Genomic DNA, 24,867 nt, shown 5'->3' with positions numbered 1-24,867 from the left:
TGGTGTATCCAACAGGACCTAGGTTTCGAACTCCAGTCAACCCGATGCAATCCTTGGTGACCCCTGAAGCAGGAAACTCCTCCAGCCAACCAACCGTCCAGTCTGGCACCATTGGCGTCTCGATTTCGAATCCAAAGACTAATACTACGACTCCGGCAACGACGTTATTACCATATTTCCAAAGCTCAGCTCAAACCAATCAACAATCGCAGTCGATGACTGCCCCTCTTTTCTTATCCTCCCTTACTCCTCCTACTTTACTACGTACTAGTGTACCTTTAGTCTGTTGACTGATGGTCTGAACTCTGGCTTTGCAGGAACCCCCTTGGAGCAGGCGATGGCTAAGAAATTTGCAGAGATGGAGGCTCTGATCACTCGCATTCCAGGAGTCCCAACCCCCTTAGAAAGAGTCTACCACAGAGTTATGCAGACTCCCCTTTCGTCGACGCCATCGCCTTAGTGGAGATGCCGAAGAAGTTTTCATTACCAAGTATGAGAATGTATGATGGCACCTCAGATCCAGACGACCATATTGCATCCTACAAGCAAAGGATGTTCACTGCAGCCATACCCAGGGACCTTAGAGAGGCTTGCATGTGCAAAAGCTTCGGGTCGAGCCTCATTGGTCCAGCTCTCCAGTGGTACACCAACCTGCCGAACAACTCCATTGCCTCATTTGCCCAGCTGACAGACACGTTCGTTGAACAGTTCGCGAGTAGTAAGAAGTTAGAGAAGCTCTCTGGAGACCTTTACAGACTTAGCCAGAGGCGAGGTGTACCACTTAGAGATTATGTAGGGAGGTTCAACAGAGAGAAAGTCTCGATCCCCTATTGCAACCAAGAGACGGCAGTGGATGCATTTCGAAAAGGGTTACTTCCAGACAGTGAACTCTACAAAGAACTCACCAAGTTCAACTGCACAACCATGGAGGATGTCTTAGCTCGAGTTTGGGTAGCAATCCGTTGGGAAGAAGACAAGTACCATCAAAATAGACACTACCCTAGCGACGAGCGGCCTCGAGAACGTCGTTTGAGACGAACAGATCGTAGGTCAGATGGCAGACACTTAGAGCCCTACACTACCTCAAGGCGACCTCAAGCCCGAGGCGACAGAAAACCACTTGATCCACCAGGTCTAACTGCCGAACGGACCAGTTCGCATCAGAGTTCCAGACTACAACATGAACATCGAACCATCTGAGTAGTAGGGCAAGGTGGACAAACTACAAGTCGAAGATGAACTCAACATTAATAAGAGTTGGAATGCAGCACATCTAAGTTGTATCATTTCTAAACTCTAAACTGTTTTTATTACATTTCATCTTGAGTAAACTTACTGACTTAAACATCGGAGAGTGGGTGGCGAATTTTTTTTTTAATTACATTTCATCTTGAATAAACTTACTGACTTAAGCATCGGAGAGTCTGTGGCTATGCCACCGACTAACCCTCTAGCTCGATTTTTTGCAGGTTAGAGCATCTTACCCAGACAAACAGACGTCTCGCCAGAGGTGTATCTCTAACCTTCTAAAATTCTACCTCAAAAGTTTACACTGTCTTAAAAACTCTACTGAGTAACTTTTGTACTGGAGGGTCGATGGTTCCACCATCAACCTCCCCTCTTACCCAATCGCAGAGCGACTAAACACGACCGGGGGACAAACATGGCTGGAAAACAACACCTCCATCATCCACCAACTTTAGTCGACTCTAGAGACAACAGTCTGGAAAAGTTGATTCAACTTCTAGGCTAAAGGGCACGAAACATTCTACACCTACAATCTGGGGCAAAAAACATCAAATAGCCCCTTGGGAGCACGACCTAGCTGGAACCAGACCTGAATCTTGCACTATCCTGGACTCCACATAAGGTTAATCGATATTCATCTCGACTCCCATACTGATAACAGGAAGTATTGAATGTCTTCACCCATTATTTCTATCATTCTTTGTTGATAGGAAATCACTAATTTGTGCGCCGGAGGGCTGGTGGTGTTGCCGTCGACCTTCGCTTTTGTGTGTGCAGCTCGGTCAAAGCTCGTGGACAAACAAGAGAAACACAACCTTCACCCATCCACCGAAGCTAGCCAGCAAATAATCAACCTAAGTCCAGAAAATAATGTTCTGCACTTAGGCTGGGGGGGCAAATGGTGCCTAAAATGCGAGCTCGAATTCCCTCAAAGCTAAATGGAGACTAGAGCTATCAACCTTAAAACTTCAGACGAAGAACATAAGACTTCAACGAAAAACAAAAAATTTCTAGAAGCTTACTGTCGCTTCGACGAAGCAGCAAGGTTCACGCTCGAGCTCCAACTGGCCTAACAGGGGACAAATAATACCATGAAATGCAAGCTTAAACTTCCAACATAGCCACACAGAAGACTAGAGCTATCGACCTCATACTTCAGATGAAGAACATAAGACTTCGACGAAAAAACAAAAATTCTAAGAAGCTTACTGTCGCTTCAAACGAAGCAACGAGGTTCACGCTCGAACTTCAACCGGCTTTAAAGGGAGCACTACAATACTACATACCTTTTTGTACCCCCCACATGATCCACACAAGGCGCCATTAATCTCCCTTCCTCTAATTCTCTTTCTACACATTGTAGCGGGTCGAGACGTCTCCGAGACTCCACCCGACCTAAGGAAGGTTCGAGATAGATACATCCTGGGGAATATAAATACCTCGGGTGTTACCGAAAGAGAATGAAAGCTCGAGACCTCAAAGTCATCAAAATAACACAACGGCTTCGAGATCTCACTCTCTTCTTGAAAGAATTCACCCTCGAGCTCTACATGGGAGAATGACGCCTTAAGGCTCTCGACTCTGACTCCAACTACAAAGTCTCAAAAGTCTACAATTCTAGATGAACGCATTCGAAAATGCTAGCCCTTGGGCCAACTCAGTAGAAGACAGAACAACCCCGAAGGTCAAGCTCGAGAAGAGCTTCCTCAAAATTCTCGCCACTAAGCTCGAGATAACAAACCTCAAGTCTGAATTACTTTGTAATACTTCTTACTCAACTCATTCTTGCTTGTTTGCAATATTCCTTATAAGTACTTTTTTATTGTGTAACTTAACTCATAAAATTTATTGAAGAGATATCATTGCCCTTGCAAATATCTTGATGTTCAATACTACAGTTCTACTGATAAAAAGCAAGTAAAGGAAAGTTAGAACAACAACAAGACATCGCATAAAAGCCCCATGGGCGTCTAAAGTCGCATACGCATCAAAGACGTTCAATACATGTCTAGAAGATGAAACAACATGGGCCATTTTCCACACTCTCTAGAGTGTTCACTCTCCTGCTACATCTCATTATGTACGAAGTCCTTTCTCATTCTCCATCGTCTTGTCTCGAACACACGATCTAGCAGAGTTCTCCATCTCAACGAGGTCTACCTCACATGTGTTATGCTCTGCCATGAACCCTTCATAAGCGACCTTCAACTCGTCGAGTAGCTCGCCATCGACTGAATGATTTACTCATAATAGTCAGAGGGGACCTTCTTAGCATGGAATTTTTTAGATACAATCCACACCTAACAAAGAGGTATGTCGATCACCCAGCTAAATATGTTTAATAGGTATTTGCGAAGTCTAAAGCTTGATAAGTATTTCCATATTACTCAAATAGGTCAAGCCGACACTAAGTCCATCTAGAGTATGTTTTATCTTTTTAGGGAAACTAAAATCCCGCTAACATAAAGCGTGTGGTCGGCTCGAGTCCAACATATAGTTGAACATCTAAAGCTACCAAAACTCTCCCATTTGACTGAGTCCATCATTAAACCATCTGGACTGCTCTAGGCAACTCCAAGGCCAAAATTTCATGAACTTCAAAACACATTGATTTTTATAAATATATTACCCACATATATATATATACACACATATATATGTTTATATATATGTACACCTTTATATGTATACAATACATAATAAAAAAAAAAAAAATTAAACAGAAACAATGTCCCGACCCCTCTTCTAGACTGCTCTTAGGCGGTCTGGAGGAACTCATCTCCAAACCTGCCTAAGGCAGTTTGGAGGAATTGCCTCCAAACCGCCCATATGGCAGTTTGGAGGGAATTGCCTCCAAACTGCTAATGGGCAGTTTGGAGAAATTCTCTCCAAACCGCTCTTAAGCAGTTTGGAGGGAATTTCCCTCCAAACTGCCGATGGGTAGTTTACATAAAAAAAAAAAAAAAAAAAAAATCTATTGTCAACCTCTAAACTGCCATGAAGCAGTCTAGAGGAGTCCCCCAGGCTACCCACGGTAGTTTGGAGAGAAACCCTCCAGATTGACGAAAGACAGTCTGGAGGAATCCCTCCAAACTACCGTCAGGTAGTTTGGGGGAAATCCTCCCCCAAACTACCTTAAGTAGTTTGGAGGAAACCTCCACCACCCACTAACCGTGGGCAATTTTGGAGGTTCCCCCAAACTACCTTTCGGTAGTTTGGGCAAGATCCGTCCGACTAATTTCGCGTATTTTTTTTAATGGATCTGTGAATGTTGGCGTATTTTTAATTTCTATAGAATCAAAGACCAATTTCGACACCAAGTCGTATTTCACTCGAAGTGGTCAGACAATCAATATGTTCGACGAGGGAACATATTTCGGACACGTCATACAATTTTCAAGAATACCGGAACTTCCCCGATCGAACGCTAAACACCGATACCTCCTCGGAAATACGAAATCTACTCTCTAAGCGAGCAAATCACTAACTTAGAGAGTGGGGGACAAACTGTAGTGGCCAAAAATCGTCTTAGGCCCACTTTGGCTAAACGCCACCTAGGCCCAGTATTCTTTGCACTTAGGACCAACTTGCCTACTAGTTGGACACTCTCCAACGTGTTACTCGACCCACTAAGGTCCAACTGGCTCTGAGCCCTTGCGAACGTCCATCTAGACGAACAATAACCCATCAAAAGTTACAATGCTCCAAGCACCCCTTGGTCGCCCTCAACCGAGCCTGCCGGATACCGAGTCAACCTCAACTCCTGAGACCTCGCCACGTACCCATTTGACGAAGTCCCTCTAGAACCCCACGTCGCCTTAAGTACCATTAGGCGATCTCAGACTACGAAGTGCCTAAAGTTGAGGCGGCGTAATCGTACGATCGAGTTCCTCCAGGTGACAGATCGACTGCCAAGAACGAGTCTCCCTTAGGGTTTGAGGTCACCCTCGACCCCGATTATCTCGGATCTAACAGACTCCACGAGTCCATCAGTCGCCTATAAATAGAAGGAGACTCAGACTCCAAAGACATCGAATACCGACTAGAAAACTACAGAACATTCTTCTCTCTCTCTCACATATTTAGTATCTTCTGATCAGTGCTCTAGACGGCGAGATTACATCTTCAAGCTCCATCACCCTCGAAGTCCTTCTCAAGTTCCTGTTACATCCCACTTCTTCCTTATCCAGAATCTCCGATCGAGACGACCTCTCGACCTGCTCCAGGAGATCAATCCGACCAACTATCCCGTAGAGTCGAAGCTCCGGCCACTCTACGAGTCTAGCCACCCTCCGACGATACAACACGGTGACACCCTCAACATTCAATCGTTTAAATACTTATCTTTTATAGTTTGCTGACTTGACCGTCGGAGTGCCCTTGGCAAGACACCATCCCGGTGTCCCCAAGACTTCACGGTTTTACTTGTTTTTGTCTGTCTACAGGTCCAACCGGAACTTCGTCCATCTCGAGGTCTAAAGTCCAAGTTGTCGGTGGCCCACCAATCGACGATCTACTAATTGTGTGATTTTCTACCGTCCACATAGACCAAGAGATAGAGACAAGTAGAACTAGAGTTGTATTCATATGTTTGTAGAGAATGTCTCTACTTTGGTACATTGGTATATTGAGTACTATGATACATTGATTTGCTCCATCTTCTTCATTAGCAAGTAACCTCTTTATATAGGCATTTAGCTAGATGAGTTACACATCTAATAGACACACAATAATGGAGATTGAATACAAAGTAATGATGGAAAACCCATGGTGGTGGGAGTTACAATTGGTGGTGGTCATCCACCATAAATCTAATATTTATAACACTCCCCCTGGATGTCCACCACATCAGAAATTGTCTCATTAAAACCTTACTAGGAAAACCCAATGGGACAAAACCATAGTGAAGGAAAAAGAGTACAAATTCTTTGTTCATGTACATCTTTTATGCACACATAATCTGCCTCATTAAAACCTTGTTAAGAAAAATCCCGTGGGAAAAAAATCTTAACGAAGGAAAAAGAGTACTTTGTGAAAATATAGTATATAGTGCCTTCATAAACTTGCTCTCCCTCATGAAGGTTGAGGGCATTGTTCAACTTTTTATCGTCAGCTTCTTTTGGTATATATACACAAAATACAATTTGTAGCATTTGACATTTCAAGTTGCATTAGTATAATGTCTTAAAGTTCATGCATACTTTAACTTGAAGCTTGTTAATCCTTTAGGGATATCGATTGAAGTCACTATTTAGTGATCCGTATTTGTGTATCATGTACATCAGTAAGATAACTATAACATCTTGTGAAATTGATGTACTTATCACATTTCGTTGTATAATCCACTTGACACACATAAGAGGTGTTAAATTCACATTCGATGACTATTGTCTTAAACTAGAGTTGTCTCGCCAAAACCTTGTCAGGAAAATCCAACGGGACAAAACCTGAACGAAGGGAAAAAGACAACAACTTTTAAACAAATTATAACAATTTTCAATACGCATAGTTGCCTCGTTAAAACCTTGATAAGGAAAACCCAATGGGACAAAACCTTAACGAAGGAAAAAGAGTACAACGTGATTGACATTTTATATATGAATGATGGTTGTTTTCTAAAACCACATTACAACACACATAATGTATTGTCTGTACTATATTAGGTACTTCGGGACCTGAATTTCCATGACATATGATAAGTTAAGACAATATGAGTTGCTTTGAACTATAGCCTTTTAGTAATTCAGAATATGTTCATTTTCAAGATTTTCGTTACTCGAATAATCTTTTTCAATACTCCACTGTTAAACTTTGATAAACTCTTCAGGAGTCACAATAGGATTTATAAACTTCATAATATAATTCGGAGATTCGTAATTCATATTGAAATTTTATAAGTGGACGTCAAATCCTTTATAGACTAAAAGACATTTCTTACACATGTCTACTTTATTACCTTCGGGGTAATTCTTAATTGGTGTTTCGACTTCATGTCTGAAGACTTAATTATTTTGTAAGAAAATCCACAAGTAATGAAGTATCTCGTCTAAAGTTGACCAATATTACTCAGAGTAATTCCGATTCAATATGCTCCCAGTAGCTACTATATTCAGAAATACATCGTCTGAAATAATTTATTTGATTTTTCAAATTTTCACAGCATACATAGTTCAATGATCTCATATATGTGCCTTTGTAAAAGGTCGGTGTCTCTTTTTACCCATATCCTCTTCAGGGGATTTTATTAGGAAGATGAATCACATTCATTTCTAATTTGATAACCTCTTCAGGAGGAAAAATTGTTCCTTCAGTGTCAAGGAGTATATGTCACTTTGATCAACTCTGATCATTTTCCATTACCTTTATCTGGATATAAGCATATTAAGCTCTGAAAAATATTAATATCTCGAGGTCGCAAGTTTTCCGTATATTGACTCCAAATGAGAGAAACTCGATCATTTTCAAGTATTTTACGACATTGGATATAGGACTTCCTCCCCCTAATGTCGATAGATTTCTGTCTTATTTATGAGTACATACTTCAAGGATGTGACAAAGACGAAAGAAAAATCAATTGCTTTAGGCAAATTTGATTTTTATTTCCATATCATATTTTCTGTTGGACAAAAATTGTTATTTGATCACAACTTCAGGTGTGAGCAATTTGTTATAATATCACAAATTCAGGTGTGATTAATTACATGTGAGATATGATCCTCATGTGATTTTATTTTATTTATCACATCCATCATCACTTTCTCTTTGGTTATTACAATTTCAGGTATGAGCAATTTGGTTTAATATCACAACTTCAGGTGTGAATTATATCATCCTCATGTGATTTTTTTTAATTAAAATCTATCATTACTTTCTCTTTGGGTATTACAACTTCAGGTGTAATATGAAATCAGATATTCAACAAATTCTATTTTCCAAGAATTTACAACTCATCACCATCCAAAGATGTGAAAGAAAATATTATCAGCACTTGAATAAATATTTTGAACGCAGTGTAGTACTTTTCTTACCAACTGTTCAGTTGTAATCTCTTAAGAATCAATGGAAAATAATTCCAATACTGAAATATCAATATTTCTCATTCTTCAGGAATGAGTAAACAATTTTGTTTTGAAGAGTTCACCGTTTTGGTGATAATATACCAACTCATAGGGGTTATATATTTTCATTTTTTTGGGGATTATTTACTCTAGTAATTATTTTAGAATTGTCTAGATTTGAAGAAGTATATACACCAAACTTCAGGTTTGGTAACTATATACAAATAGATGCTTCAATTTGATCTTAACCAAATTCTGATGGTTATATAATTTTCCTCTTCGAAAAAATCTTCATTAACAGATCAAAATACGCACTTATGATATATTCATACAAAATTAAACATTAGTTATGAGAGTAACACAATTTTATTTTTGAGACATAACTTACCTTGACCGTACCATAAAATGAATTGGATTTACATTCATATTAGCTTGCAATATTAACCCTTTAGTCATTATCATCTATGTAATTCTCATATCCTTTTGATATAGGTTATTATGTCTTAAAAAACATAAACTCAGTGGTTAGAGATAAAATAAGAATAATAATTTTGAATATACACAACTAAAAATGAAAATACCTTGTAACTTACCAATTACACTTGAACAAACTTACCAATCTTTTACATTTTTATATCTTGATCATGGAGGTAGATAATTTCTTCTTTCCTTTGATCATAGAGCAATTCGTGCTGATAACGTGTTGTGAAAAATAAAAGAAGTAGGGAAGAAGAAAGATAATGGAAATATAGACCAAGAGATAGAGACAAGTAGAACTAGAGTTGTATTCATATGTTTGTAGAGAATGTCTCTACTTTGGTACATTAGTATATTGAGTACTATGATACATTGGTTTGCTCCATCTTCTTCATTAGCAAGTAACCTCTTTATATAGGCATTTAGCTAGATGAGTTACACATCCAATAGACACACAATAATGGAGCTTGAATACAAAGTAATGATGGAAAACCCATGGTGGTGGGAGTTACAATTGGTGGTGGTCATCCACCATAAATCTAATATTTATAACAATCTTGAATTACTTTCATCACCTGTTTAATTCATGTTTATATTTATTGTATTATTGTATGAGTAATGAAAATCCATCACTATTGAACCGAGTAGTGGGTTGATAATGGGTCGTTGAGGTCGATTTGACGAAGGGGTTGTGGTCGTTTTGTTGTAGGGGTTGTGGTGGATTTTTTTTTTTGAGAATTCGATTACGGTCTACGTTAGCCGTTACAAGGCATAGATGCATCGTAGAGATGTAATGAGCACGATAACCGCCTAATTTAAACTGAGAATGAAAGAGGCCTAAAGCGCGACAAATTATTACATTATTCATAGCCTAAATTACATAGGATAAATCTTGATGGCAACTGCTTCCACCGAGACTCGATCCCACGACCTCATGGTCTTAAGAGGGGTGTCCAACCATTACACCAAAAGGTGGTGGACTGGTTGTGGTGGATTTGTAGTAGTGGCAAGGCGGATTTTTGCATAGATGGTGGGTGCTTACAGAGCTTTAAGATCTTATAAATGGGGGAAAACAAGATTGGAGTGCCTGGAGAACTTCAGGAATGTGGCGCCTTTAGCAGTTCATGGGCAGGATATGTGGTGCTTGTAGATTTTCCTAACCTATTGGTGGTTTGGGTGTGGGAATAATTTGTTGAGTGAAAAGGGGTATGGCTCATGAGGAATAGGTAGGGGTGGTTAATAGCGCTTGCATGGATTGAACAAGGGCTTGTAATGTGAGGGTAAGTGTTATAGAGGTGGAGTGGGTTGTGGTGTGATGGTATGTTAAGGTGTGGTTGATGAAGCTATGAAGGTGGGGGTGGTGATGGAGCATTGCAGTCCCAACTTTCATAGGAAGACCCTCTTCTTCACAATAACATAGACAATTTGTTTTGGAATCCAATCTCGAAAATTCTTCTTCACGACACGAAGGAGGCAAACAATCGACATCTAAATTAATCAGAATTTTGATGGGTTTGGATACCAGCTGATGTAAGCAACGGAAGCCTCGAAACTAGACTAATTTAGATAAAGAACTAACTAAAACGACATATAATTAGGAAAACTTATGAATGATGAATCTACTCGTTGGTATGCAAAATAATTGATGTCTACATAATATCGAGGTACCTATGAACCACATATTCTTGATCTTAAAGTAAAACAAATGAGTTTAGTATTCAAATTCATGAACTTGGTACATATATATAGCATATTTGTTGATTTTCCTTTTATCATTCTACTAAAAAGTTATAAGGTGGTTAGTACTCTAAAATGAATATTTATAATTCAACATAATTAACAAACATATTGAAATTGATAACATTATCGATGAATGAGCAATAACAGTATGAGTTGTCTGGTTCGTATCATGTGGCGCATTTGGCGTATGAGGTTGAGGTTTAACCCACTCGGCCATTCCACTAACATTTGAAAGAAAGTTCTACTAAAAGAAAAACGACTTTAATATTAACTATCAAACAGTGTAAACGGATTCCAACTCTAAATAAATTATTAAACAAAAAATCGGCATAAGTGGGAGCGGGTATAAACTTAAATCATATGTTTAATGTTGTCACTATTTTTGGGGGCAAACCTGGCTCAAGAACTCTAAATTATTTGGTCGGTAGTTAAAAGCTAAGCGCCACTTAATTTCTTTACTATTTCCCTTATAACGATCGTTTATATGTCTCCATAATCCATATGTATAGTGTATAATAGACTAGATATCTATCCCACCTTTATATGTTGCAATCGTTTTATGTTTACACTGACCTTGCATCATAAACCGAAATAAATTTCAGATGAGTTTTACCAAATGAGTTTTTTACCTTATTTGAAAAGTCTTTTTTTTTTTGTGACGTGAAGTACCTGTGGTTTGTATTCATTCCCAACGTGCATGGGATCTCACACATACTCTTATCTTCAAAATAAACCAAATAAGAGATGGAGAAATTTATTTGAAGTTCAGAACAGAAACAATCCTCAATTTTCTAACGTAAGAATAAAAACAAGTGGAAAAAAAATTAAATATCATACGCAAAACATATAAAATAGAAAGTATAAAGAGTTTGATGAAGTGTTTGTACATACTGGTGCGTGTTAATTTTCAAGCGTGCATAATAAAAAAGTAACTTTTGACAAAAATAATGAAATACTAAAAATGTAAAATAGAGTTTGACAAAAAAAAAAAACAACTCTTGCATAATGTGCACTCTTTTCAGTTGCAAGTTATAATGTGTACTATGTGAATAATATTTTAAGTTATAAAAGTTAAACAGTGTAAAAGGGTTGAAATTAGAAGCCAAAAGTATTAACGTTTTATGCCAGAGCTGTCAACAAGCGCGATTAGTTTAAAGTCTTTCCTAGCCTTTTAAAAATGAAAGGAGGGGAGAGCGACTGCAAAGCTACATTTATGGACTTATGTCGTCCTACAATTATAGTATGGTCCATTTGGTTAGAAACAAATAAACTCTTTAATTATAGATGACAACCGAGAACTTAATCAAAATCTCTTTCAAATTGTTAATTCGATTAAATTTTTAATATCGAGTCGGACGAGGAATATTAAAATTTTAATTTCGGAAGTTCTTGCTTCTATGAAAACATTGTTGGGATGCTCTTGTATTATTATTATTATTATTATTATTATTATTATTATTTATTTATTTTTGAAACTTATTATTATTATTATTGTTATTATTATGGTTGAATGGAAAGGTTTGAAGTAGTTAATGACATGTACTTTATTGATTTTCTGTCATAAAAGAAAGCAAATCTTTGAAAAATTATAAAATCAATCTTTTAATGAAAATGACAGTTTGAACTTGAAATTCATCATTGAAGAAAATCAGGACTTTGAAGAGGAGAAAAAGGTAGCTAGCCCCCAATTGAACAGTGTCACTCCCTCCCCCTCCAATATCATATCAAGAATATTTAGTAGTTCAACTTCAAAAATTTCTATAACTGTATACAACTACCACATTATTCAAGCCAACATATTCCAAACATTTGTGTAAAAAAAGTAGTATTTATTTTATATTTTAGATATTTTATGCACTTTTGTCTTAATGCTCGTGAAATCGACTAATCAAGAAAAAAATTGATTTGACGTGGTGACGAGTATCATGTTTGGGAATATTTTGGGAGTAGTAGGTTTATTCTCAGTTGCTTCTCACTATTAATTTGACATATCTTCATTTCACTATTAGTGTTAAAGGAACAAATGGTAGGGAAGTAAATCCCACCGAAGCTAGCCCCTAAGTTATAATCATTTTCTTGATTAGCAAGTGATTAAGTAATCAGAGATTTGCTGTTTGGACTTCTTTTCGTGTAAATGAGTTGTTGTTTGAACTCCCTTTAAGTAATAAAAATTAAACTAAGTTGATGAATTTAAGTGCTCGAAACATGTAAAACTACAGCTAGATATAAAATATAGATCCAAATTTTCAAAATTGACGAGGTTTAAAATGATTGGTCTTTGGATCTTTATCATAAATTGTCAAGGATTTCTGCTCAATAATTGAACATTTTCTACCATGTTACTTAATTTAGAATGCGCACAATGTGAAATATTTCATTTACTCCTCGTCTTAATAAGAGATCGGAAAATGTTTTAAGTAGTAGTTTTTTTAAGTATGTATGTTTTAATTACTTCTTTTTATTTGTTTCTGTGTTGTAATTGTTTTACGGTAGCCCGACATCAAGGAGATAATAAAGGGAAAAGTTTAGCATATTACATTCATCAGGACTTAAAATCTATTAAGGGAGCTACTTTAAAGTAATCTTAACCTTGTGAGAATAGAATGTGATGAAAATCGAATTCTAGAATAGTACAAAAATATTATCAAAAATCTTATTTTAAGGAATCCTATTTTCCTACTGGGGAAACCAAAGTCTAGAGGAGAAAATAGGTTTGTGATTCGTTTAACAAAAAATAAGGTTTGTGATTCCATTTTCTTTGGAATCAACAACTGCATAATCTACAGAATTGACAAATTTATCCATGACTAAACACAAAATAGGTTTATGATTTTATCTCTTTTTCTTCCTCCTCTATTTTCTCTCTTTTCTTCTTCTCTTCTCTGTCTCTCAACTCTCTTTGCGGTGAAGGGAAGGAGCCTCTTCAGAGCAAACAGACCTCCGCTCGAAGAGACTCCTCCCTTTTGCCGGAAAGAGAGAAGTTTTTTTGGTCTTTAGGAGCCAAAAAAAAAAATTTAGTCCTTGAAAGCCAAAAAGTGTTTGTCCGTAAGAGCCCAAACAAATTGTTAGATACTTATGAGGTCCAAAACAACCGATTAGTTACAAACTATGGGCTAAAAGAGAATTAAGCCAACAAATTATATAAAGTTAGAAGTTGGAAGTACTGCCCACCGTCCAACAAATAACTTTTTAAGAACAATTGTACACTAGGTATCTTTAGTTCAAAAAAAATAAAATAATAGTACACTAGGTATCTTTGATATGATACTTTTAGTTTTTTTTTGATGAGATATGATACTTTTAGTTAGTTCACCATCCACATATATATCTTAAGGGTTTGGATTTTTGTGGACAGTAGGAAGTGGAACAAATAAAATCATCATATGTGATTTCATGACCCCCACAAGTCAATTTTTGGTAATAGCATTCTCTTGAATCATACACCATTTCTTGCAGGAAGCGACAGCAGTAGAGGTTTTACTTTTAATTTTCCTATTCGGTGTCTCAATTGTTTGTGACGTGCAACAAAAATCTCAACAACTTGGTACGAGATAGAGTAATTTGTATAGCGGTTGCACAAAAAATGTTAGAATAGTCACTGTTGGTCCTAGTGCACGATTTGAGGTTTTAGATTAGTCGACCGTGCTTTGAAAAAACAGAGAATATATTCATAACTCTTTTTTTGTTAATTCCTTGCTTCACACAATATTAGTTTATTTCTAATCATGTTAATTGGTTTGATTCCTTCTTCTATTCAAACTAACAATATAAAAACCATATCTCTATTGGCCCTTGACAACTAGAATTTTTAGAGTGTTTGTTAGAGTGTCACATTGGAGATGCTCTAAGTGTCAATGTAGAGAGACTCTCAATCTTTTTAGTCTCCAGTGGAGATCTCTAAAATCTCTCTACCTAATACACATGTCACTCTTAAATTAAATATGGAAAAAGTAGTTGAAAAGAAAAAGTTTTTATTGGTTTAAATTTTAAAGTGACACCTAAAGAGTTTCAAAGAGACACTCTAGTTTTAGAGCTTCTCTTTAGACACTCTATAATAAATGTGTCCACCTCATAACAGAGTGTCTAACAAAGTGTCTCATTGGAGATAGCTTTTTAACAAAAACTCTAAAAAGTCATACGTGACACTCTAAGTGTTAGAGATTGAGTGTCCCATTGGAGATGCTAAAAATGAGTCTTAATGGTTGACACTCAGATTAGGAAGAAACTAAAGGCGGCTATCATAATTACTGTACATGGGCGGACCCATGTGGAGACCAGACCGGGCTATGGCCCGGTCTGGATTTGCCGAAAAATTAGGTAAGATGTATTAGAGGTGGTCTGGATTTGCCATATTTTAAGCAAGATGTCAGAGGTGTTAATCGTGAAGGCTCATTAGTTGCTTTGGTTGGTTAGTAACCCATCCATGTTAGCGACCTAGGATCAAATCCCATCTTCCCAAATTATTATTTTTATTTTATCCCCCAACCAACTCTCGGTTGTTTACTACATAATTTCATTGTTGACTCAATTTATGGTTTCTACTAATATTTAATGTATTTAATATTTCAATCTTCTCAAATTATTTCTCAGTAAAACGTTAAAATTAGCATCGTTTTTTAAGAAAATTTAGTACAATTTTATCTTCCTAAAAGTAATTTCATCGAAATGATATGTGCAATTTTTGAGGATTGAATTGAAATAATACCTAGAGTAATCAATATTCACTTTCATGAATATAAATACAAATATATCATAGCAACAAAAATTGCGTATTGATCATCATTTTAAATATCAAGTAGGTTAGAATTTGAATTTTTTTCTAGTAACTTTAGGCTAGCCCTGTCTGTCTTAAAATCCTGGTTCCGCCCCTGTTACTGTAGGCGCTCAATTTACACGCATGACACAACAGCTCCTCAAAATTTAGTTATAAATGAGCGCGTATGGCACTTATGCCAGGGTCCTTTAAGTCGTCCCCTCATACTCATATTCGGGTAGTTTTTATGCGTAGTTATAAGATAGTAGCCCGTCTTTTTCTTAACTAATTGAGTAGACCAGATGTTATTTTCTAGTTTCTGTACGTGTACACTTCATACATTTTTCTCATCTCTTTTTATTACGTCCTATAGCAAATTTATCTAGAATGCCATAGTCCAAAACTTGCAGAATTTAGATATGTATAATAAACAATCATTGCTTTCTTCCTAAATAAAAAAACAATCATTGCTTAGGCTTGCCACGTATATGGTATCGGATTTTCGAATATTTGTGTACTATTCCATCTCTCTCTATTGAAAGAGTATCTATCACACTCACACTCAATAATGGGAGGTAGGAGTGGGTCCACCGTCCAACAAATAAATGGAGAACTTTTAGGGCATATTAGTAGGAGAGTGTGTCACAGTCTTTAGTAGTACCTTAAATGGGGTGACCTTGATAATATACCTTTAGTTAGTTCAACAACCATATAATACCCATTTGTGGTTAGGGCGTTTAGGGCTTTGAACTTTTAAGGACGGTAGGGCATTTATTAAGTAAGGATGACAGGTACTTAAGGTGGACTGGACAATTTGAAGACTGTTACCTTTTCGAATTGTCAGTTAAGATTCGGTTAGAATGACATGTCGTAAGTATAGAGAGATTTTTTTAGGTCAAAAGAGGGACCCGGAGAAAGTGAGTAATAAAAGGGAGTGGGGTTATTAGTCAACAGAGTCGCACGTGTATCATTTTTGAAGTGTACAAAGGAGATGAAGGTCGGTTCAGTTTATCCCCCACTCACTATTACTTTAGGGTTCCCCGTGTACCAAGGCCCTAGCATCCGTGTAAAGGTTTCCAAGAAGATTATTTTTTTTCTTCTAAGAAATTTGTGTGTAATGGCATTTAGGGCCTATTTTTTCTACACATAACACATTTAGTGTTGGGATTCACAAGATGTTACCATAGATCACCATTAGATGACCTAATTGAACGTAAGAATCAAAGTAAATTTTTATTAGAAGTAAGATTTGGTAGCACTTTAAGAGTTTTGATTCTTTAGTCTATTTATTTTTTCTGTTTTTGTTGAGAGTTTCTTTAGTCTATTTGACAATTTTTAAATGTAGGATATTTATTCTCCAATTAGGGTATATCCCGTGTCCTAGGGCACGGACACTTGAGAGAGATTTTAATTAGTTAATATTTTATTGAAAGAGAGAGATTTTTATTAGTTATTATTTTTTTGAATTATTCTTGTGTTTATTTTCTCTTAAATTTGTTATTATTTTATTGAGAGAGAGGTTTTAATTTCTTTTTTTAACCCTTGAAATTTATTTTAGTTATTATTTTTTTGAATAATTCTTGTGTTTATTTTCTCTTAAATTTGTTATTATTTTATTGAGAGAGAGAGATTTTAATTTCTTTTTTTAACCCTTGAAATTTATTTTGTTTCTTAAATTAGAATTCTTTTTTCTAAGAAGGAAAAGATATTATTTTTTAAATTGGTAACTTTATTTCTACGAAGGACTATATTTTAAATTTTGAGAATGGCCTCTAGACAATATCCGTTATTAAAAAAAGATGTTTGTCCCAGTCATCGTTTTCCCTTCTGTTTTATATAATAGATATTAAGGATCTATTAATAATTTTTGAGCTTGTAGCCTAAAAAACGGGACCTAATATGACATTTAGTCCACTCTAATCCCATTAAAGGTTTGAAAACCAAAATAATATTGTAAATAGATATCTAGTCCATTGGTATACATCTAGAGAGAAAACACAAATCCTTAGGATATATATTAATTCATAATACCTAATATAACCTTCCTCATATATCATAACTGATTTACCAACAAAATCTTTGAATTTCTTTTTCCATTTTTATCTCCCACATTTTCTCTCCCATCACGTTTCTATTCAAAGTAATGTTAGCTGTACTGTTAGCTTCAAAATCTTCAGTAACGGAAACAATTTTTTTTTCTCTCACTAAAACCGATTCACTTAATAAAGGCGATTGGTAAGGGGAGCTAGGAATTGTTGTTGGGGAGCTGTAGTACAAAATGAATTTTTTGTACTACAGCTCCCCATACCAATTTAGTATTAGGAACTATTTTTTTGAATTTTAAGTTAAATATTGAAATACATAGGGATTATAAAACGATTACAGAATTTCTAAATTAAAAAATTTTAATTGTAATTTTTTTGAAGATTGTTTTTTGTTCATGATTTAAGATTTCAAGTCTAAAAACGATAACGTTTCATTTTATAAATGTCATGGCCTTGAAAATTAGATATGATATGAGTTGCAATAGAGTTTTATATTAATTTTTGCTCTAATTCAAATTATCTATATTGATGTGTTGGAAATTTTAGTTAAACAATTTCCCCTCAGTGGAGGGAATTATGGTGAACAAACACGAAAACAGTAAGTTTTTCCTAGGGAATTGCATATACATGATTTTTTTCTTCAACAAATTCCCCCCCAGCCGAGGGAAATTAGACGAAAAAATGTAAAAACAGTAAGTTTTCTCTAGGGAACCACATATATATGTTATTCTCTTAAACAAATTCCCTCCAATCGAGGGAAATTAGGCAAAAAAAAGGAGAAAAAACGAGGCACATTAGTAAAGTTGCATGCACTATGTTTTTGTCATTGTAATAGAACTTTAAAAAAATGAAAAAACTAGGCACACTAGTAAAGTTTCTTCTCATTTCTGAAATTTGGTGAATAGTGTGATTACATTAGAGATATAACATATCAATTCTCTTCACAAAATAGTCACAAAAAGATTCACCAAACTATTGTCAATTTTACTCATAATCTTCATCCTCATCGCTTGAATCGCTCGCATCTTCTTTGTTTGAGACTTGATTTCCTCTTTCAGCAGAATGTTGGTAATAAAATTGCCATCAAAACTCTAGATATAGTTTTCAAGCTAGCACAACAATAATAAGTATAGATTAAAGAAATTCCCAATGCTATTCAATTTGTAATAAAATTCCCATCAAAACCTTAGATATAAAACTCACTAAAATTCCTACTCAATACTATCCAATTTGTCTTCTCTATTTTCCTTGAAGTAGAAAAGATTTGCAGGAAAATGGATGAGATTGAAGAATTTAGAATAAAACTTTATAATGCTACCCATCCAGAAGACTCATCTCCATACACATCTTCACCTTCATAGATTGTTTGTTTCTTGGAAATGGATGAAATTATGGAGAGTTCTCCATTAATGGTGGGTGTGATTTGTAGTGGTAAAAAAACTCACTAAAACCATAGATATAAAACTCAATAAAACCCTAGAAATTAGAAGGGGGGAAGAAGAAGTCACAAGACTTCGGTCGATGTCTTCTTCATTAGGCAAAATACTTTGTAACAAAACGCCAGAGATTTGTAGTTGATGAAGGAAAGAGATTGTCGGAGGGGAGATTGGAGAGTCGACTTCAGAAGAGAGAAGAGTGAAAGAGGAAGAAAGTTTTTTTTTTCTTTTGTTATTTATGAGATATTTGACTATGTTACTCTCGAGTCTTTCAAATTATGATTAAAATCTATAACATAGAAGGTCTTTAAAATAATAATCCAAAAGTCTTATCTCCCCTTACTAATCTCTATAGCTCCCCAACTATAATAGCTCCCCAACAACAATTCCCAACTCCTTTTACCAATCTCCTTAATAAATCTCCATTAAACTCAGAAATCTTATTTCATCTTCATTAGATTGTTGTGCAAACATTCATCCTTTATCAGGTTTGACACTGTGAAATTCATTATAATCATCATTGTTAAGATCTAATATTGTTTCTCATGTTAAATTATCAGATTATGTTGCTCTATTATGGATCATATCCGATTTATGATCCAATTCTATAAGATATGTTTACTAATTCATTAACTTCTAATGTATAATGTTTATTTTCTGTCTCTAAAATTTTCATAATTATTTTAGATCTTGATGTTTATTTCTTATTAAACGATTCCTTCAAATTTAATATTTTATGTTTGCATTCAATGATAATATCATATTTCTTTAGATTTATGTTTAACCTTTTGTGGTTTATGATATTTCTTCAGATCAGATTCATCCATCCGTACAACTTTGGAACCTGGTGATTATCCGTACGATTTCTCATAACAAAATATATAATATAGGTAATGTACGATACATTCTCATACTTTACAGTACATTATGCAAAATTTCCAGTGAGTTGTTATTACTACTGAATGATATATATGTGTATTTATCATACAAATTATACGTACTTTATCAATGATATCAAAAATATTTTACCAAAAGTTCATACAGTATGAAAAATTTATCCAACATTTCTCGTCATTTTTTTTCCCAGAACAGTTACCAAAAGTGCACATAAATTATGTCTTATTTATTTACCATTACGCTTACTTTTCACACAAAACAGTAGCCTTGTTAAGCTTACCAAACTACTCAAAACCTTCAAATATTGTCAAAATTTGACAAACTTTATACAAAATTTACGGAACTGTACATGTAGTTTATAATACAATATATGATTTTTTTTTAATGTATGTGTATTTATGTGTGTAGATTTGATATAACAGATGGAATTTCAAACAGAATCATCAAATCAAAGTAAGTCAACAAAACTAAAATCTGATGACTCGGATAAAATATTTACTGAAGTTTGTCAGTTGTTTCCTGGTGGTGCAAAAGCATTTGGATATGCTCTTCGACAATATAGTGTAACTGTTGTTTGTCCTGCTCAAGACTACAAATGGAGAGTACATGGATGAGCACCATTTTTTAATCAGAGAAGATTTTGTACTTTCTTTTGTAACAGAATGTAAACGATGTGTAATGTAAAAGATATCATGTGTAATTTATTGAACAAGACCCACATAATAGGGGTGTTCGTTGGTTCGGTATCCGGTAATTTGGTATCATCCGTTACCAAACCGCTCGTGGTTTGGTTAGCGATTTTTCAAACTATTACCAAACCGCTCATGGTTTGGTTCGGTCACTAACCAAACCATCATAAACGGTTTGGATACTACTGGATACCAAACCATCCATAAAAAACAATTTGTTCTCCATGAAAATTGGCGAATCGAGTTACTTTCTTCATACACTGACGTATAAAATCAAGAAAACACTCCTTAAAATTTTGGGGAAACAATCAAACTAACATAATACGTCGAAAAATATTTGAAGCATTAAAGACATGTGCAGGCCAACGACCGAAATATTATGTAGTAGCTAGTAATATTATCGATACATGAATTGTTTTAATATAATACTAGCTAGTAACATTATATTGTAGTGGTGTTGTCGTATTTGTATGAAATTATGGAGATATGATAGATATATTTTAGAAAAAAATATGTAAATATACAATTATAAATATTACTGGTTCGGTTTGGTTTTAATGGTTCCTAAAAAATTACATCCATTTACCGAACCAAACTAGTTGGTTTTTGAAAATCTACAACCATACCAAACCACTCGTTGTTTGGTTTGGTTAGAAAACCGACTAGACCGGTTTGGATCGGTTTGGTTTGATTGGTTCGGTCTATTTTTGCACACCCCTACCACATAATGATAAATTACGTTGTATACATGACAAATGATGGTTTTCTCGTCTTAAATAACACGTAATTTACGTATTTGTTTCATAATTTGTATTCGATGTGTATTTATGTATGAGTAAAAACGAAAACAAGTGCTGCTTTAATGTTCCCAGAAAAATATACTATTTCTAAATCTGAAAGTTAAGTGAGAGAAAGTGATATATATATGTTTTGTATATTAACCCCCAAATCACGCTTAATTAATCCCAGAAAATATACTCTTTCCAAATCTGAAGATTAAGTGAGAGAAAATTAATTTGAATCGAAAAAAAAATTTACATAGTAAGATAGAGAAAATTAATTTGGTTTCTAAATCTAGGTCTGTTCGTTGAACAGATCTTGCAAGGTCTGTTTAACGAACAGACCTAGCTCCGGTGAAGGGAAACCCCTTCGTCGGAGTTTTTAGAGAGAGAGAGATGAGGAAAAAAAAAATTTCTAGAGACAGAGGGAGGAGAGAGAATATATATATTTTTTATATTTGAAGGTTGCGGCCGGAAATTTGGCCGGCCGGAAATTTGGCCGGCCGGCGACCCCTCCCGGAGAAGATGATGATGTGGCGTGATAGGTGACTTGGCAGAGAGATAAAATGAGATGGAGGAGAGAGAGAGTAACGGACAGTTAAAGATAACGGAAAAAGGGAGCCATATGAGAATATTCGCTAAAATAGGGGGCTAGGCAGGTCACAAAATTGGGAGTTATTTGGGAAATAACCCTAACATTAATAGCTAAATCCGAAGAAGCACTTATATAACCAATCTATATCACACATACTCGTTATTGAAGAAGAGGAATTTAATTTCGGCCGGGATCCCTTTAATTTCAGTCAAGGTGAACTATTCCTCTTAATCCTGACCACCCAGACCTTCAATTTGGACCCCTGGGACCTTAAATTTGGACATCTGTTTGTAGTTAGCTATCAATTTAAAGCTTTTATATATGGTCGGATTCGGATGAATGTGCCACTTCTACCGTTTTTTCCTTTTTGTTGCAATAGTTCCACCTGTTAATACCTAACAAAGCACTAAGCCAATCTAATTTTTGGGGATCGTTTTTGAAAGGACCATTCTTGACTAGGACCCATATAACTACAGACCTGAAAGGCCTTGTCAATTGAAAAGAGTGGCCGCATGGAATATATATTTAAGTTTTAACTTTTATTGGATTTGTTCATTGCAACTTTTTTACATCATAATTTTCTTCACCATTTATGGATGTATTCAAATTTCTAGGTTATAATTAAGTGTTAGCAGAAATATAAATGAAAGTTAAACCAAAACGCACTTGTCGTGTTAGTTCCTTCTTTGTTTATCACAGGATAGATTGTAATAGACAAGCTGGTTATGAAATCATTATGAGTGACTAGTTTAATGAAACTCAGACTTATGATGATGTAGAACGCAGCGGAAATTAAAGAAGACGATAAAATTAAACAAAGAACGATAAAATAACGATGAAATAACTCTAAATACTTAAAACTTTATTAAACTTCAATGGGGTTTCTCTTCAACTTGAGAATAATGGACAAACAAGATATCCTTTTATCGGATTCTGGACTTTCCTAGATAGACTTGAATTAGACTTTCCTAAATAATTAAAATACTGCAACTTCCTAAATAACTAAACTCAAATCTGGACCTTTCCAATTATTGGAAATACTAAAATAACATAATTTCCTAAACCTAAATTCTCTAATAATCATACTAAAATTGGGACTTCCTAAAACTATTCTCCATGGCCGGTTAGCCCTTGGCCCGGTTTGGTCATGGAAAAAGCCTCCACGCCGGGTGCCCCTGCATCAGCTTCCCCTTCTCCCACGAGGTTCGTCCCGAACCGTTTCGACGAAGAAAATAATGTGAGCCGCCCGTATACGCTGAATTCCGCCATGGCGATTCGTAATTCCCACTTCAAACGAAAGTTGCTGAAAATCTGTAGAAGATAATGATGTATTAGGGAACCCACTATAATCTGGACCCCGTGACGCGCCGAGATTCGCAAATTCAACAATAGTGAAGAACCATCCAACAAATCGCGACATCGACCGTCATCTTTTAGGTTCAGGAAAGAAATCACAAATACGACCTTCTTTCTTGGAGAAACAACAATGAATGTCGTCTTCCATTCCAATATGAATACCACCTTTTTTCGTTTAATAACCACCTGAAATAACCTAACAAGGTTTTGACTATCAAGTGAAAAGGCGAATCGTGGGGAACAAATAAAGATTAACAAATTACTTGGTTCCCAAAGAAAATAACGATAGATTTTTGTCGCATTCGGAACTGTCTTACCCAATCTCAAGTTGGCTCTTGTCTTACCTTTTAACTTAGCTGTAGATATGTCAATCGTAGCTTCACGTGACAATTCATCAATCGCTATAGCCTTCCTAACACTCTCCACCATAAAGGATTCTTCAAAAATCACATAGAACTTAGTAATTTCCTGAACCACTCTATTGAAGTTTCCACTTTTAAATAATTTCGTTGCTTTTGGATCCAAATCTGGATCAACAGATCTCAAACCCCTAATTTTGGACAATATGAATTTGGTATAATCCTCACCCAACTGTGTCAATGACAAGATTTCTTCCAAATACAACTCGATTTCCTTCGGATCGGGACCTTTTGTAGTTCCAACAGAGAGTAGGTTCTTACTATAAGAGTTAATTTCATATTCTAATCTACTCAATTGCCTATACTCCATATATTTCTTCAAGATAAGCAAACCTCGAGTATCACATTCCTCTTGAAGCTCACATATGGCATAAAGAATTCCATCTTCACCACAAAGACTCTGCAAAATCTCAGCATTTTCTTCAACAACCAAAACAATATCTCTAAACAACTTTGTGAAACAACCGACAAAATTAACTTGATTAATTACTCCACCGTTGTTGTGTTCCTGAAGTTCCTCTAAGTGCTCAAATTCTGATCTAGAGCTGAATGCAATTACTTTCTTTAAATAAGAAACATAAACTTGTAATCCTTCATCTTCAAGACCTAATAGTGAAAAAAACTTAATAAACCGTAAAATCGTCGTATGATCACATTGATCTACGGCAGAAGACAATTTATTCCTAACAATTCCTTCAAGTTGTTTCGTTGATGAAAGAAGATGTTCTCTCTGTTCAGATCCAAAATCTTTAAATTTCTCATCGATTTGTAAAAATATTGAAACATATTTGGCCGCTGATTCATAATCTTCAGTTTCTAATGCTTTTTGAACACCATCAATACAATTACCTCTTTCAACAATAACATCAATTCTAGATAAAGTAGATTGAACAAGATCTAATTCTCTAACTTTTCCACTTACCTGAACAACAAGGTCACAAGTTGATCGAACATTAGTCAACATATAATCTGAATCAGCTTTAACAATCGCCAAAACTTCTTCGGATTTCTGCAAATTAATGAGTGTTTTCGCAAGATCTGTTCTTTGAGATAGTAAATTTTCGAGTTGAACATCGATGCCTCTTTGATAAGCTATGTATTCGTGAAGGAGACGAGTCATTGCTCCTACATCAGTAAGATTACGAACATGTTCTAGGGCTTCTGTACTACCAAAGTAAACTGAAGAAACTCCCTTTTCTTCTTCTTCTTTGATGGCGGAATTTGGAAGCACTGTGTTTGGTGGTTCGTCTTGAATTGGTAGAAGTATAATCTTCTTCCAAAGCCAAAAGAATTCAAAGGTGTTCTCGAGGCATCTGTGAACCGCGTCCACATCATAAATCCATGGTTTGCCTAAGATGAGATGACAGTTCTCCAT

The 24,867-nt window shown here is 35.5% G+C and overlaps 1 pseudogene; it reads right to left on the bottom strand.

The window, feature by feature from the left end:
* Positions 1-3,324: 3,324 nt before the first annotated feature.
* LOC147559838 (conserved oligomeric Golgi complex subunit 4 pseudogene) lies at positions 3,325-24,867 on the bottom strand (annotated as a pseudogene).

This window comes from Eschscholzia californica, unplaced genomic scaffold, assembly GCF_041429995.1.
Source record: "Eschscholzia californica isolate CP2 unplaced genomic scaffold, dmEscCali1.0.p SCAF_2, whole genome shotgun sequence".
Classification (NCBI taxonomy): domain Eukaryota; kingdom Viridiplantae; phylum Streptophyta; class Magnoliopsida; order Ranunculales; family Papaveraceae; genus Eschscholzia; species Eschscholzia californica.
Note: the sequence above shows the minus strand (reverse complement) of the source record. Positions and strands in the feature narration are given on the sequence as shown.